The sequence below is a fragment of the Mustelus asterias genome, chromosome 7 (assembly GCF_964213995.1).
Source record: "Mustelus asterias chromosome 7, sMusAst1.hap1.1, whole genome shotgun sequence".
NCBI lineage: Eukaryota > Metazoa > Chordata > Chondrichthyes > Carcharhiniformes > Triakidae > Mustelus > Mustelus asterias.
Window position 1 is genome coordinate 24,312,617 of NC_135807.1, and position 15,966 is coordinate 24,328,582.

The following is a 15,966-nucleotide window of genomic DNA, read 5'->3' on the forward strand; positions in this document are numbered from 1 at the left end:
GGATAGGGCCTGGATGGGATTGTTGTTGGTGCAGGCTCGATGGATCGAATTCTAAGCCAGAATCTGCTTCATTTCATTCAGCGTTACATTAGTTCTTTGCAAAAATTGACAAGGAACTTTATTGTACTGCTGAAGAATCTCATTGGGAGAGATCTTACAGCAAGACCGGAAATTCCTGCCCGAGGTCAACAGAGATTTCTGTTGTCGGATCTTCACCGACAACCGGTTCCATGGCAGGCAAGGTGGTAGAGTTCCAGCCATTGTTTCTTTGCAGATAGTGGCTAATATCCATCTTAAATTCAGTCAAAGTTTGCTGAAGCAAGTTAGAAGCGACCTGATAACCCTCAATGCTTTGAACCTGGTCCTTTTATAAGCATTCAAGGAGCACCAGATCATATTCATTTTGTTCATCACAAGCACGGGCCAGATGGTGTTCATGGAGACGGAGGAACTCATACTCCAAAAACCACAGGTTCCTCACCTCCCAAAGGGTCAGAGCACCCTCCTTCCACCACAGTAGCCATAGCATCACAGGCCTTCCACTCACAAACCGTAGCGTTATGACTGAAGTCTCACTAATACTACGGCTACTCTCCAAATCCGAGATCTTACCCTCCTGACACTCCTCTCTCTCCTCCACTGCAGCTGCCATGCCACACTGCTGTAAAGCATTCACTTCCCTCCCTCCCTCGTCAGGGATCTCAACTGCTGCTGCCAATTCAGCTCCATTGCTATCTGAGGACACTTGTGCTTCTGTCAGAGGAAAACACTCACACAAATTAACTCTCCTGGTGATTTAAGCACTCACTTTCACTTGTCCCATATCTGATCCCACCACTGGTTATTATGGGGTTTGAGAGATCAAGTAGCTGCCTCACAATCTCCTCCTGTTACCTCAGGCCATAGAGTCATAGAGGTTTTGCAGCATGGAAACAGGCCTGTGGCCCAACTTGTCTATGCCGCCCCTTTTTTTACCACTGAGCTAGTCCCAATTCCCCACATTTGGACCATATCCCTCTATACCCATCTTACCCATGTAACTGCCTAAACGCTTTTTAAAAGACAAAATTGTATCCGCCTCAACTACTACCTCTGGCAACTTGTTCCAGACACTCACCACCCTCTGTGTGAAAAAATTGCCCCTCTGGACCCTTTTGTATCTCTCCCCTCTCACCTTAAACCTATGCCCTCTAGTTTTAGACTCCCCTACCTTTGGGAAAAGATGTTGACTATCCAGCTGATCTATGCCCCTCATTATTTTCTAGATCTCTATAAGATCACCCCTAAGCCTCCTATGCTCCAGGGGAAAATAGTCCCAGTCTATCCAGCCTCTCCTTGTAACTCAAACCATCAAGTCCCAGTAGCATCTTAGTAAATCTTTTCTGCACTCTTTCTAGTTTAATAATATTCTTTCTATAATAGGGTGACCAGAACTGTACACAGGCCCTTGATAAATGGCGCCCTCTCTGGCCAGTGAGTTTTCCCAGGCATTCTGGGCCAGCTTTGCTGAAAGGAATAAATGAACATTTTTAAAAATCATGGTCCAGCCTTTGCTGTCTTGTAACATATTTTACGAGGGCTGGAGTCAGCTTTCGGCCTGTACCCAGGGAGGAGCTGTGATGAGCAGTAACACTTCTAACAACGTCACATCCATCTCCAAGGCAACTGCATTTTATGCTCACTCGTAAAATCAGTAAAAAAGAATCAACATCTACCTTTCTATACTTTCAACTCAAAAACTACTGAGGAAACAGAACTAAGGTAGAGCTATCTCCATGACAACTGTATTTTACGACACCTCATCAAATTAATTAAAGAACAGCGTCTCACGACCTTTCAGTATTTTCAGTTCAAGTGGGATTTCAAGTTTCAGAAATTACTTTATATCCTGGCAGCTGGCATCAAATCATTTGGCCTTCATAGTGAGAGGATTTGGATACAGGAATGTTTGAATTTGAATGCAGAGATGTTTTACTGCAATTGTATAGAGCATTGGTGAGGCCAACATGGAGTATTGTATGTAGTTTTGGTGTCCTTATCTGAGGAAGGATATCCTTGCTATAGAGGGAGTACAGCAAAGTTTTACCAGGCTGATTCCTGGGGTGGCAGGTCTGTCATTTGAGAAGAGACTAAGTCGGTTAGGATTATATTCACTGGAGTTCATGAAGAAAGAGAGGGGATCTCATAGAAACTGATAAAATTCTAACAGGGTTAGACAGGGTAGATTCAGAAAGAATGTCCCGATGGTGAGAAGTCCAGAACCAGGGGTCATAGTTTGAGGATAAGGGGTAAACTTTTTAGAACTGAGATGTGGAGAAATCTCTTCACCCAGAGAGTGGTGAATGTATGGAATTCACTACCACAGAATGCAGCTGAGGCAAAATGTTGTGTGATTTCAAGAAGAAATTAGATATAGCCCCTGGGGCTAAAGGGATCAAGGAATATGGGGGGAAGGAGGGATCAGGATATTGAATTTGATGGTCAGCCATGATCATAATGACTGGCAGAGCAGGCTCGAAGGGCCAAATGGCCAACTCCTACTTCTAGTTTCTATATTTCTATAGTTTCTATAAAGTTTCTTCCTGCAATGATCCACCATCCATGGCGCACTGCTATTGACACTAACCACAGTCACTCCTACCTTCCCGACAATGGATTGCTCGTTCCTCGGCAATGTCACCTATCCACCCCCTAGGATGCAGCTCCACCTTGCTTCCACCACACTGAGGAGGATGTTCATTCTTTCATCTGAGAAATTCTGTGTTCTCTTTTTCTGCACACTTTGTACTAACATCTTCTGTGTAAAAACATAAGTACTTTGCAGCTAACTACACTCCAAATTATTAAATAACATTCAATGTTTAAAGGAAATAAAAATAAATTAATTACACTTTTAGAGTTGTTAATTATCAAAAACATTAAATGTTCAAAACAAATAAAAAAATACTTGCACTCGGAATTGGCACAGTGGTTAGCCAGTGACTTGGTACAATTCTGGCCTGAGGTCACTGTGTGGAGTTTGCATGTTCTCCCTGTGTCTGCGTGGGTTTCCTCCGGATGCTCCGGTTTCCTCCCACAGTCCAAAGATGTGCGTGATAAATGCTAAATTGCCTCTCGGTGTTGGGGGATTAGCAGGGTAAATGCATGGGGTTATGGGAATAGGGCCTGGGTGAGATTGTTGTCAGTGCAGGCTTGATGGGCTGAATGGCCTCTTTCTGCACTGTAGGGATTCTATGGAATTATTGAATAGCAATAACATTAAGTGTTTAAAAGAAATCGAATTTTTAAAAAAATGTAATACATGAAAAATGGTGCAGAAGTTGAATCAAATGCAAGGTAATCTGCTGACTGCCCTTAGAACATAGAACATAGAAAAAATACAGCACAAACAGGCCCTTCGGCCCACAAGTTGCGCCGGTCATGTCCCTACCTACCTAGGCTTATATATAGGCTTACCTATAACCCTCAATCCTATTAAGTCCCATGTACTCATCCAGAAGTCTCTTAAAAGACCCTATCGAGTTTGCCTCCACCACCACTGATGGCAGCCGATTCCACTCACCCACCACCCTCTGAGTGAAAAACTTACCCCTGACATCTCCTCTGTACCTACTCCCCAGCAACTTAAACCTGTGTCCTCTCGTAGCAGCCATTTCAGCCCTGGGAAAAAGCCTCCGAGAATCCACCTGATCTATACCTCTCAACATCTTGTACCCTTCATAAACATTTCCAGCAGCTCTCATAGCATGAGGGCGTGGCTTTGTCATTTTTGTGCTTGGACAAAGGCCTCCCCAATGAGTTCCGACACAGGCTCCAGGGATAGGCAGTCTCGAAAATCTGTCCTGAAAAGAAAGACCCAGGTAAGTCTCTACTTTTCAACGTAATCAGCACAGGATGGCACACTTCAGAAGCTCACAAGAGGATCTGAACCAATATTTTTATTTTCTTGTTCCCTGTTACCTTATGATCGAAACTCAAAATGCTGACATTGATTTCTTTTATGGCTTTTCTTATTTGCAATCAGGCTTTCAGGGAATACTGGACCCGCATCCATAATTTTCTCTGCTTGTCAGCCCTTCAGGATCTCCCGTTGCGTTTATATTCCCATTCCTCGATTAACCTCTCACCACCCGCAAAATACATTGCTCAACCTCTCTACTTTAAATTGTATTTTCCACCAGACTATTCTATGAATCTACTTTTATCCTTCTGAAGTCTTTTTAAAGTTATCCCGGCTGTTTGACAAATCGCCTAATTTTGTATCATTTATCAATTTGGTATGGGGGGAGGGCGGATATTCTGGCCTCCCCGTGGCAGTGGGATCTTCTGGTCTCACTGCTGTTAATGGGACTTCTCAATGATTGCACCTCACGTTGCTGGGAAACTCACGGTGGGGGTGCACTGTCGGCAGGATCAGAAGATCCAGAACAGCTGGAAACATCCGGCCACTGTAATAAAATAGGAAGGACGTCTCGTGGTGAGGTGACAGAGTCCTTACCTCTGGGCCACAAGTTCTGAGTCCAAGTCCCACTTCAGTACCTGATGGCCACAGGAAGTGTGTTCATTCTATGGCCAAATATGTTAATAATCATCAGCCTGTAAATCCTTCAAACATGGCTGATGGTAAGAGTTGATCAGTTTCTTGGTCAGCTGGAAGGCAATGGAAAAACACTGCAGTATTTTGCTAAGGATAACGGTGGCCCAATCCAATGGAAGTCCATGGTCATCACTGGTCTTTTGGGGCATGGTGCCTGAAGGAGCAGGAAGAGTAAAACAGACCCAGCCCCAGGAGTACACCATCTGAAGAGCTCGATGGGCTGAATGGCCTCTTTCTGCACTGTAGGGATTCTATGGAATTATTGAATAGCAATAACATTAAGTGTTTAAAAGAAATAGAATTTTTTAAAAAATGTAATACATGAAAAGTGGTGCAGAAGTTGAATCAAATCCAAGGTAATCTGCTGACTGCCCTTAGAACACAGAACATAGAAAAAATACAGCACAAACAGACCCTTCAGCCCACAAGTTGCGCCGGTCATGTCCCTACCTACCAGGCTTATATATAGGCTTACCTATAACTCTCAATCCTATTAAGTCCCATGTACTCATCCAGAAGTCTCTTAAAAGACCCTATCGAGTTTGCCTCCACCACCACTGACGGCAGCCGATTCCACTCACCCACCACCCTCTGAGCACTCATTAGCTCGAATCCTATGTGTCCTGTCAGTGAACTAGCTTTCAACGTGTGCTGCTCCATTTTGTCTCATGAGCTTTTCATAGAATCATAGTGTCATAGAATCATGGGCGGCATAATGGCACAGTGGTTAGTACTGCTGCCTCACAGTGCCAGGGACAGGCATTCGATTCCCGGCTTGGGTCACTGTCTGTGCAGAGTATGCACGTTCTCCCCATATCTGCATGGTTTCCTCCGGGTGCTCCGGTTTCCTCCCACAGTCCGAAAGACGTGCTGGTTAGGTGCATTGGCCATGCTAAATTCTCCCTCAGTGTACCCGAACAGGTGCCCGAGTGTGGTGACTAGGAGATTTTCATAGTAACTTCATTGCAGTGTTAATGTATGCCTACTTGTGACAATAATAAATAAACTTGAAAACTTAACCCCACGGTGAAGAAGAGGCCATTCGGCCCATCGATTCTGCACTGACTCAGGGTACCTTATCCAGGCCTTCCCCCCTGCCCTATCCCCATAACCCCTCACATTTGCCATGGCTAATCCAGCTAACCTATCCATCTTTGGGACACTCAGGGGCAATTTAACATGGCCAATCCACCTAACCTGCACATCTTTATACAGTTTGAAGCAAACCTCCTCTTCAGTAGCTTATACCTGCTGAAAATCTAAATACATGATTGACTCCAGCAGTTGTTTTCTCAGGACAATCAGTCACTTCTTAAAATGACTATTAACTTTGTCAAAGATCACTTATCTTCAGAAAATTCATTTAGTGAGCCTTGATTTTCTTTCAATAATGTGAAAGGATCTTTAGTATTCACCGAACCAGAAGCACTGATGGCTCAGCCTCAGTTTACGAGTTGTTGTGAACTATGGCTCCTCCGACAATACAACAAAAAAGTTGTGTAACCCCATTAAGACAGAATTGAATCCATGAGCTAAGAATAGTTTTGTGATTCATGATATTCCGGTGCCCCACCAGACGTCTTGTCAAAGCACAGAGGGAAAGAAGGAAAAAACTTACAATTATCTGCCCATCACATCCGCTCAATATCCAAAATCACCTTGTAACAATGGAATAGCTATTGAAGTGCAGTCTGCAAAAGGTGAATAACCATCGTTAAAACTTGCAAGAAGATAATTTTTTTTAATATCTCTTCCGGAACAATCAAAATTGCCACAGAGGAACTCGAGACGACAAAATTTTTAAATTGAAATGAAATTCTGTGCCTGTCAAGTTGCTTCACAGGCATTGGACCACGTAATCCCAACAGAATAGGTAGCAATATTCCCTTTGGTATCATGAAGGAGTAGAACTAGTTGCTAATGGGTTGGAGTCCAAGTTCTCTGAAATGGCCTTATGGAGAGAGCATTGCATCTTAAAGTTTAAATTTTATGTATTAGCGTCACAAGTAGGCTTACATTAACACTGCAATGAAGTTACTGTGAAAATCCCCTTGCCGTCACACTCCAGCGCCTGTTCGGGTACACGGAGGGAGTATTTAGCATAGCCAATGCACCGAACCAGCACATCTTTCAGACTGTGGGAGGAAACCCGAACACCCGGAGGAAACCCATGCAGACACTGGGAGAACGTGCAGACTCCACACAGACAGTGACCCAAGCCAGGAATCGAACCAAATCCCTGGTGCTGTGAGGTAGCAGTACTAACCACTGTGCTTAGATTGGAGTTTGACCCTGGCACTTAACCGTCACTTTCATGTTGATGCCTACCTGAAATTGTTAAATAGTGACAATCAAATTCTAGGATAGCATCTGCTGATTATTTAACATATTCATTTCAACCTGCAATGTTGTTTTTAATTAGATATTCATTTGGCTCATTTTCCTTTATCAGAGTTGATTAATTTGCACTAAATGTTTTTGATCAGACATATAGAAGGAAGGAGCAATTAAACCGAAACTGTGAGCTAATGAGGAGTTGAGCAGTTATTTAAGTGAATGTAAATGTTAAAGAATCTTGAAAGACTTGAGAAAGGTTGAGAAGAGAAAAGAAGAGGTTACGTTTTGTTAAATGACAGCGGAACAGTTGAAATATTATACAACACCGAAATTATTAACAGGGGGTTCATACAGGGCAAACAACTGTTGAGAGGGATTCCATAATTAGATAAGTGGATACAGAGGCTTATGAAAGGGATAAGGTAAAATGTGTGGTTTTGTGTTTAATGAGGGCTAAGGTCAAATGGTTAAATGGTGCTATTTGTCCAGATTGAAGCAATTAATCTAGATAACGGGTATTCCAAGGCCTCAAAAGGAACATAATTAAGAGTTTGCAGGATAGAAATGTAAATTTAGTGCAAGCTCTATTTCTGTTATTCAGATATGTTAACACAATGGTGTGTGGAATTCTGGCTTTAACTCCTGATTGAAGGGGGGTTCAGAGAAGGATATTCGGTTACTGGAAGATATACAGAGAAGAGCATGTGAGAACTTGTTCCTCTCTCGCCCGAGGGTCTATTCTTGGCCCCTCCTGTTTCTTATCTCCATGATGCTCCCCATGAACATCATCCCATAGCACAGTCTGAGCTTTCATATATCCTAATTCACCTAATCCTCCACTGTTGCTGAGCTATCAAACTGCTCATCTGACATCCAGTACTAGACAAGCAGAAATTTCCATCAATTAAATATTACAAAGACTGAAGTCATCGTTTTTGGTTCCCGTTCCACTCGAGCTACCAATTCCACTTTCCCCCTGGGGATTGTCCTAGATTAAACCGGACTGTTCGCAACCTTTGTTATATTTGACCCTGAGATGAGCTTCTGACCATATATTCACTCCATAGCACAGACTGTCTATTTCCAACGCTGTAACATCACACAATGTTTCCTTAGCCTCAGCTGATCTGCTGCTGAAACTTTCATTTGTGCTTTTGTTATCTCTAGATTTGACTACTCCAACAAAATTCTGGCTGGTGTTTCACAGTCTACCCTCCATGATCTTGAGGTTTCCCAAAACTCTACTGCATATATTCTAATTTGCACCAAGCCATATTTGCCAATCACCCATGTGCTCTCTCACCTACAATGGCAATCAATCAAGCATTGTCTTGAGTTTTAAACTTTCATCCTTGTTTGCAAATCCCTCCGTGACCTCACCATTGCCACCAGCTCCCTGCCACTCCCACCCCTCCTCTCAACCGCGCCCCCCCCCCCCCCCCCCCCCCCCCCCCACCCACACACCAGCCCTCCCCATCTGTGACTGTGATCTCTTCCAGCTCACAACCTTCCGAGATACCTGTGCTCATCTAATTCTGGCCACTTGCGCATCTCTAATTTTAATCTACCATTTGGTGACTGTGTTTTCAGTTGCCTGCGGCTCAAGCTCTGGAACCCCCTCCTTATATATCTCTCCGCCTCTCAGTCAGCAGCTCTGACAAAGCGTCATCCAGACTCAAAATATTGGCTTATTCTCTCTCTACGGATGCTGTCAGACTTGCTAAAATTTTCCAGCATTTTCTCTTTTTGTTTGAGATTCCAGCATCCGCAGTATTTTGCCTTAATCTCCTTAATCCTCTACACCTCATTTTCCATCTTTAAGACACTCCTTAAATCCTACTACTTTGACTCTGATCTATTATGCCCATGTCTGACTCACCGTCAAAGTCACTGTTATGATGTTCCTGTGAAGTGCCTATGGGACATTTCATTGTGTTAAAGGTGCTACATAAACATAAGCTGTTATTGTTGTAATTGATATTTACCTTTGATAGCTTTTGTCTTATTCTACTTTTTTCCTTGTTTATGCTTTCAGATTTCTGCTGTTCATCAACTTGCCATTCATCGCCCCTCTAACCACAAATACTATTTCTTTACTTATTCCCACCATCCACCCTCCCGCTCATCATCCCTTACCACTCCCTTTGTCCTGGACCACCAAGTCTTTTGTCATTGAATCCCTCCAGCTCTCCACTCTATCACAGGCTATCCTCTTTGTTCTGTTTCCACGCTCTGCCATAGAACCATAGAAAAACCACAGAAGAAGGCCATTCAGCCCATCTTGTCCATGCCAGCCCGAGGACACCAAGGTGCTCTTTCTAATCCCACCTTACTGCATCCGGCTCATAGCCTGTAACTTACAGTACTTAAGGTGCACATCCATCTACTTTTTAAAAGAGCTAAGGGTCTCTGCCTCCACCACCAACTCAGACAGTGAATTCCAGACACCCAATACCCTCTGTGTAAATAAGTTCTTCCTCATGTCCCCTCTACACCCACTGCCAGTTATCTTGAATCTATCCTGGTCTAGAATTTTCCACCAAGAGAAACTATTTCATTCTGTCCACTCTATCTCTGCCCCTCATAATTCTGTACACCTCTATCAAGTCAGCACTCAGCCTTCTTTGTTCCAAGGAAAATAACCCCAACCTATCCAATCTCTCCTCATAGTTACACTTTTCTAACCCTGGCAACATTTTTGTAAACCTCCTCTGCACTCTCTCCACTTTCCTAATAATCTATCACATTCTTGGCTTTTCCCAGTTCTGAAGAAAAGTCCTCTGCCAGTACCTCTCTCCAAAGATGTTGCCACACCTGCTGAGTATCTCCACATTTTCTATTTTTCTTTCAGATTTCCAGCATCTGCAGCATTTTGCTTTCACCTTCCAAGCCTTCCGTTGCCCTCATCTAGCTGGTCAAGTGAAATTTCCTGAACATACTTCAGAAACTTTTCTCCCATCCTACCCTTTTCCCGATGGGTACCTCAGTCAATATCATTGCCACTCAATTGTTTTGCACCTTTCTGTAATTGGAAAGCTTTTCAAGAAAGATGACCAGAAAAAATTCAGTTCAGGAAGATTCCAGGTTCAATTCTTGGCCTAACCTGAGATAGCTGATTGCAGTCCAGGAGATCGTTGGAGGCACCACAACTGAACAAAATGGTAGTCCTTTTAACTTTTGCCAGTGGCACAAAATGAGCAATGTTGGATTTGCCACCCATCACATGGCCTTGCCCTAATGACTACAATCACATTATCCCCAATATTGGTGAAGCACAAAGTGGAAAATCAACTAGATCGAGTGGAAAATCAACTAGATCAAGTGGAAAATCAACTAGATCCTCAGTTGTACTTTATTCTCCCTGGAAAGACGGAGGATGAGGGGCGACCTAATAGAGGTGTATAAAACTATGAAGGACATAGATAGGGTGAACAGTAGGAAGCTTTTTCCCAGGTCGGAGGTGACGAACACAAGGGGTCACGGGTTCAAGGTGATGGGGGCAAGGTTCAACACAGATGTCAGGGGGATGTATTTTACACAGAGGGTGGTGGGGGCCTGGAATGCACTGCCAAGCAAGGTGATTGAGGCGGACACGCTGGGATTATTTAAGACTTATCTAGATAGCCACATGAACAGACTGGGAATAGAGGAATACAAACGAATGGCTTAGTTGGGCACATGAGCGGCGCAGGCTTGAAGGGCCGAGGGGTCTGTTCCTGTGCTGTATTGTTCTTTGTTCTTTGTTCTTTGTTCTTTGTATTACTCAGCAATGGCAGCAAACTGCTAAGGCACAGTGGTTAGCACTGCTGCCTCACAGCGCCAGGGACCCGGGTTTGATTTCCAGCTTGGGTCACTGTTTGTGCGGAGTCTACACGTTCTCCCCGGGTCTGCATGGGCTTCCTTCGGGTGCTCCGGTTTCCTCCCACAATCCGAAAGGCTAGGTGCATTGATTAGGCCATGCTAAGTTGTCTCTCAGTGTACCTGAACAGGCGCCGGAGTGTTAGTTAGAATTGTTTGGCAAAATATTTCAATTTGCACATCACAAACAGTTTGAGGCTCTGCCTTTTCTTTTACAAAGAATTTTACAAATGCTGCACACAAGACATACAGTTATGTTGAAATGACTAAAAGAAAGCAAATTGTACTGCATTCATTCAGGCTGCTCAAAAATGGGCTTATGCAACTTTATTAAAAAGAAAAACCCAATGCAGTTCATTGCAGTGTTAATGTAAGCCTACTTGTCACAATAATAAAAAAACTTTAAAACTTTAAACTTTATTTTCATCCATGGATGTTGATGAAGGACAGGGTTTGGCTCAGTTGTAACCCTCCCCCTCCCCAGTCGAATAATCAGATCATAAAACCAACACATAAAGAATAGCCTCTTGGAAGCGGTATTGGAGACCAGCAAAACCCATGGCAAAACCTCCCAACACCATTCATTACCTTAGCGAGGAGCACTAATTATCTTGAATTAATTTTGGGTGGTAGTAGTGAACCTAAGAGTTGTACGGGTAATAAGGGATTGGATTTAATTGGCTTAACAGGGAACCAACTAAATTTAAAAGGCAAGAATTTGGGATTTGAAAATATGTGGCCATTACATGCACTTCTAACAAAGTAATAAAACGCTACATGCTGATTTTATGATGTAAATTTACAATGATATGAAGTCATCTAATGCAATGAAAATAGTTTAAAAGATTAACCACTTAAAGTGAGCCATTTGACCTTTGTTTTGTGCTGTCAATGGCTAAAGTAGAATTGCACCAAAGAAAGACAAACTATTGGATATATTTCAGTGAGGTCATTCATTGAAAGAGTAGATAAATTGTATACAGGGTGAAAAAAATGCACATTGTGGATTGGTGTTGATATGTCTTTCTGAAATTGGCCAACAATTAATTTTTGAAAGCCAAGACCAATACAACAAAACTTACATAAAATTACATTAAATGTGCAGAATTGGAAGAGGCACAAGTGGTCCAAGCTTGTGTTTATGCTCGACTTAAGTCTCCTCCCACCACTCTTCATCCAACTTTATAAGCATGACCTTCTGTTCCTTTCCCTCTCATGTTTATTTAGCTTCCTCTTAAGTGCGCTGATGCATTGCTTTTATTTACACACAATCTTTAACGGAAAAATATCTGAAGGTGTTTTATGGAGAGGTAATCAGAAAGAAATGGATGGTAAGCCAAAGAGGAAGATACCACCAGGTGGGGAGGGGAACTAAAAACATGTAAACAAGACAAATTTTAAAAAGAAAGCAAATAAATTAAAGAACCACATTTTGTGCATTGCTGGATAACTGATCAGTTGACAGCTTGGGCCACATTGTAGTGGGTCTCCGCCTCGGTCTCAGACCTTTGCACCAGTGTCATCAGCCATGATGTCAGCAGGTGGCCCTTGTCCCCCATGAGCCATCCCAGTAGCCTGGGGTGGTCCTTGAAGACCCCAGGGATATCTGAGTACCCCTGAATCTGTCATGCTATCATACTCAAAGCACCTGTGCAGTCAGTGCATGAACTGTGAGCTGTAGCCCGACAGGGAGTCAGATGTTAACCCCCTCCCCCGCACTCAGGATGTCTGTCCTAACTTCGCTCTCTGAGTGGCATACAGCCAGCTCCTTGGGCTGGCACATTTCAGTCACGGGAGTCCCTCCCACCCAGATACAGAACCCTGGCACCCCTGGCTATTGACAGCAGAATGTGGCAGTTTGGGCTGAACTCTGTGGCGCTCATGTAGGCAATTAGGGTGGGTCTGAGAAGGGCCTCATTGGGGAACACTTGCAGTATGATTTCTGGGTGTAGCCACCTAGATGTCTGGTGCAATCTACCCTCCAGGAATGGCATGGAGTTCAGACAGAAGAACCCTCCTAACTTCCACGTGATTAGACGGTATGGTGCTCATTGTAGGGAGCACATACTGTGTGGACTTCCTACAATATTGTATGAAGAGCTGTGCTGACAAACTCCCTTGATTGAGGCAACAGCTGCTAGACCAGATGCTTGTAATTGTTAGTGGGGCCTGGGGTAGAATGTGAAAGATAAGCCATAGAGCCTTTCAAGCAGGGTAACCAGTGCAACATTAGTGGGGTTTGCAATTGGCATCATAGGCAGTCCCTCAAAGGCCTCGCCAGTGGCAGCAGCCAGTGAGAATATTTGCCACATAAGCTCCAACCCCAACCCCTGACCCGAGGACCCCCAACCCCGTCAAACCACCCCAAACCCCTGCAGCCTTGAATCCAACCCCACCCCCCCCCCCCCCCGCCCCGTCCCCACCCCTGTCCCCATCCCACCCGCACCATGGCAGTGGCTGATTTTCCCTTTTGCACCCTGGAGGTTAGTGCTAATCGGTACTCACCTCTTCGTCGCCCTCGCAATCCATGGCACCCGGACCACGCTTCAAGGGAGCAGTAGTGATTTGCCTTCGCATGGCTTCCCATTGGGGAGGTAGGAACATTCCGGGAGGGGGAATGATCACGTGCAAAACTCACTCACTCAAGTCAACCTCATGCTAATCAGCCTCGCGACCTTTCCAGGCAAGATCCGGTTTGAGACAGCAGAAAGTGACCGGCAAGATTGCAAACTGTAAGGCGCCAGGCGCAAAACCCATCTTTGGGCCTGCATGCAATTCTCCCGGATCAGCACAATCTGCACTAGGTACAACATGGCTGGAAAATCACGGTCTATACCTCTAACACAATAAATTGTTTGTTCTGTCACATCCCATTACATCCTCAATACTTTATGTTATTTTGTTGGGATACAGTTAACTTCAGGTACATAATTACATTGCTCCAGTTTGTACAGCTACTTTACTTTGATAGAATCTTAATGAGGGTGAAGCTGTAATATTGCTCAATGTTATTGTCAATGCCTCATGCAATCCTCGGCCAATTTATATGCTATCCATTGTTATGGACTTGTTTGGGTTGGTTGTGTAATTTATTTTGTGGATAGTTATTTTTCAGACTTAAGGATTGGATTGATGTGAAGTGCCTTATTACCCTCGCCTATTCAAATGTTTCATGTTCTTTGATTCTTCTTTATAGCAAACATTTTGATGCCACGAGGAGGGTGCAACATAGAATGAAAGGAGGAACAAATTGTGAGGAAAAACTTGGAAGCTTTCTTTTCTCTCTCCCTGGAATAGAAAGGGTTAAAAGGGAAGACTTGAGGTTCTCGAGGTGATGAGTATTTTCGAGGGGTGCAGAATGGAAGATGGCCAGAAGTTGCTGAATCTGTAACAAAGTAGATAAACTCAACATTATCTCCAAAAGCAATGAAAGCAGAAGTTAGGTTAACGCTATGCTTTGGAGTTCAAAAGTTATTCAAACAAGGAATATTTTACTTTAAATAGTTGTTAAGGCATACATTCTCATCTGAAATAAAAAATATACTTGTTTTATGTTTAAAAATTAAGAACCCAAAATGATCCAGGAAAGACCAGGAAAATGTAATTAGAGGAGACAGCTTCTACTATAATCCTCTCCAAGCTATAATCCTTGAAACAGATGCTATGTGGATTGGCAGGGGTAGAAAAAGGCTGCCACAAATGGTTAGAACAGGAAAAACACTCAGCTTCACCAGAAACTCTGGGTGGAACACCACCAATTTTAACAGATACCATTGTGGATACCCCAGTCAAGCATGCTGTTTTGTCCTGGACGGTCGTCAAACTTCTTGAATGTTGTTGGAGCTGAACTCATCCTGGCAAGTAGGGATTATTCCATCACACTCCTGCCTTGTGCTTTGTAGATGGTGGACAGGCTTTGGAGAGTCAGGAGTCGTGTTACTCACCACAGGATTCCTAGCCTCTGACCTTATTTTGCAGCGCTCCGAAACCTTGTGGTATTTGCTACCAAATAAACCTGTTGGACTTTAACCTGGTGTTGTGAGACTTCTTACTTATTTTGTAGACACAGTATTTATATGGCTAATCCAGTATAGTTTCTGGTCAATGCCAACCCCAAGGATGTTGATAATGGGAGAAGCCTTACATTATCATGGCAGAACATTTTTGGTCCACAGTTCCCTAAAAGTGGCAACACAAGTAGCCAAGATGAAGGCATATGGCATGTTTGCCTTCATTGGCTGGGGCATTGGGTACAAGAGTTGGCAAATAATGTTGCAGGTACATAAAGTCTTGGTTAGGCCAAGTATGGAGTATTGCATACAGTTCTGGTCACCACACGACCAGAAGGATGCGGTAGCTTTGGAGAGAGTGCACAGAAGGTTCACCAGGATGTTGCCTGGCTCAAGGACGTTGGCTATGAGGAAAGGTTGAATAAACTAGGATTGTTTTCACTCAAAAGACGGAGGCTGAGGGGAGACCTGATAGAGGTCTACAAAATTATGAGAGGCATAGCTAGGGTGGATAATCAGAGACTTGTTCCCAGGGTGGAAGCTTCAATTACAAGGGGGCACAGGTTCAAAGTGAGAGGGGGAAAGTTTAATGAAGCTGTGCGGGGGAGGTTTTTCACGCAGAGAATGGTAGGTGCCTGGAACACGCTGCCAGAGGAGGTGGTGGAAGCAGGCCCATTAGCAACATTTAAGAGGCATCTGGATGGGTACATGAATAGGGAGGGAATAGAGGGATGTGGCCTGAGTAAGAGCAGAAGGTTCTTTTTAATTTAGTTAGGGCATTATGATTGGCACGGGCTTGGAGAGTCAAAGGGTCTCTTGCTGTGCTGTACCTTTCTTTGTTCTTTGTTCTATTGAAATAAATCCAGCCTTGCCTTATTCTCTTGTGTTTTGACATGTCTCTCTTTGCACTGCTTTCCAGACTGACTTGGTTTTTCTTCTATATTTGGTTGTACATCACCCCTACTCCACACTGTGGCCCATCCCCCTGCCAAACTTGTTTAACCCCACCCCCCTGCTGTCAACAGCATTAACAAACCTCCCTGAAAGCATGTTGGTCCCATTCTGGTTCAGGTACGCATGGCGGCACAATGGTTAGCACCACCAGGGACCCAGGTTTGACTCCTGGCCTGGGTCACTGTCTATGTGGAGTCTGCACGTTCTCCC